The 2,142-nt window shown below is 48.2% G+C and overlaps 1 long non-coding RNA gene across 1 annotated transcript; it reads right to left on the bottom strand.

The window, feature by feature from the left end:
• LOC125338351 lies at positions 1-1,498 on the bottom strand. Its single transcript, XR_007208254.1, has 3 exons — positions 1,384-1,498; positions 741-864; positions 1-58 (listed from the first exon to the last, which is right to left on the bottom strand). It is a non-coding gene; the product is annotated as an uncharacterized LOC125338351 (long non-coding RNA).
• Between the last annotated feature and the right edge of the window lie 644 nt (positions 1,499-2,142).

Here is a 2,142-nt window from a genome sequence, read left to right on the forward strand (position 1 = left end):
CTCAAACAGTCCAGCTGCTCAAAATCCTCACAGGAGAAAAGGCTCAGAAAGACAGGCCCTGAAATGGAGAGGGGAGAAGGAACAAGGGTTCTTTAACACGTTGATTTTTCAGGGGAAAGGTAGATGGAGTAAATAAACATGCGGATGGATGAAATCGTCCCGGCGTCACGCTGGCACATGAGGGGTACCAGGGAAAGGCTTCCCAGATCCCTGATGGAGGGGACAGATGGGAAAAAGGGACTTGCTGATGCTGGAGCAGTTACACTGCCCAGGGCTGCTGCTCCTGGAAACAGAAGAGGCCACTGAGAGCAGCTTGGGCTGGCTCGTGCCTCCTGTGTGTTGCCTTCCAGTCCATCATTCTTTCTAATTAGGCACCTCTGACACACAATTAATCCTATTTGCCTGCCGGCTTTTTTATCTTTCCTTCTGCTTTTATCAGACAGGGAATTAGACTCTACTCGCATGTAAAGTGCACTGCACGGACCTGGCTTTTCGAGGAGATTTGGAGACTTTTCAGAAGGCAGTGCCTAACCCATGATCTTAAAAGTTTGTTAGGAGTAATTAATTTCTTTCTCTTCTCTTCTTTTTCTAATCACTAAGTGCTGATTTCACCTTTGCTCAGACAAGCAGAAAGGCACAGATGTGAGGGTGGGTCAGTGCTCAATTCAACTCAATTCAGTAAATCCCAGTTTTCGGCCTCCTCTGCTCATTTTATCCACTGTCCCCATCCCAGGCTTCACCTGCAAATTCCACGGACCTCCACAGCTGCATTTGCAGGCCACAACTTCTCTTACCAGGAAAGGAGGTGAGGACTGAGACTTTCAGGTCCCTTTTTCACTTCCTGAAAGGATTGGTCTCACCAACCTCCAAGAAAGAGAAGGAAAAAAGACATTAAAATTCTTGAACTCACAGCATGAGCACTTGGGCAATGTGGCAGGTTAAATCTCAGTCCTTCCTGGGATTTCCCCATGAAGTGCCTTCCCCTTAACTGGGAAAGAAGGAAAATCTTTCTGCACTCAGGCAAGGTGAGGATGGGTGGCAGAGAAGGTCTAGTGACCACTGAATCCAATACTTCTTCCCGTGCCCAGGTCAGAGAACAAAGCTTCCACACAGCCCAGCGCCCTTCTCCTGGGAATAGGGAATAGAAAACAGGGATCCATTCCCTTTTCAGAGATATTAAGCTCCCTCTCAAGCAAATCCACCCTTCCAGGCCCCTCCCTCTACCAGCTTCATACACCTCCAAATGCATTTACAGCTTCACCCTCGGCCATGTTTTTGTTCTTGTTGGGAGTGGGGACGAGAAAATTGTAATAATAGGAGGCGTACACTTGTTTAGGAAATGAAGAGGCAGGAAAAGGTCAGGCTGCTCCCCCTCCCTGTTACCTGTTCAGCAAGAGCTGTCTTCCCCCATCAGCCCTAATTCCAGCCCTCCTCACAGCCACCCTGGGGATCAGCCTGTTAGTCCCTCCTTGTTCCAGCGGTGGTTTTGATTCCTGTAAAACAATTACTAACAAGACACTTCTGACTGAGCAGGTACTGCAGAGAGCTGCACCTTCCCCACCAGCTTCCTCTGCTGCCTTTTATATATCACACTGAAATGTAATTATCTTCACGGTGCAGGGTGTAAATCAGGGTGTGTGTCAAGACGATTTCCCTCAGGGTTTTATTTTATTGCGTAATAATATTTGACACAGGGCTTAGAGGTGCTGTTACCTGCCTAATCGTGTGAAACAATTTCATGTGCAAACAGCTGGTAAGTGTGAAAACTACCATAAACCAGCTCCAGGAAACGCTCTGCTTCCCTTATCTATTCTTGGAAAATACCCCCTGACACTGGTGTTTCCCCATCAGGCTGGGAGGAGCAGCTCTGCCCTCACACAGGGAGAATCCAGCTCCATCCTCCTCCCAGCTCCTTGGTGTCTGGGGTTGGGGGAGCAGGGATTCAGGCTCTCCATCTGTGTTAAGCCCCTCAGGCCAGAAGGAATAAAATTAATTTGGAATAGGGGCTGGCTGGGTGTGTTATCTAAGAGAGAAAACCCTCTGTAACAGGGATGTTGCCCCAGCCTAATCACTCACAAATAATCTGGGAAGGAGGGGTTTGGCTGTCACCCTGCTCAGGTACAGAATTTTACATTCAATTTC

The sequence above is a fragment of the Corvus hawaiiensis genome, chromosome 25 (assembly GCF_020740725.1).
Source record: "Corvus hawaiiensis isolate bCorHaw1 chromosome 25, bCorHaw1.pri.cur, whole genome shotgun sequence".
Taxonomy (NCBI): domain Eukaryota; kingdom Metazoa; phylum Chordata; class Aves; order Passeriformes; family Corvidae; genus Corvus; species Corvus hawaiiensis.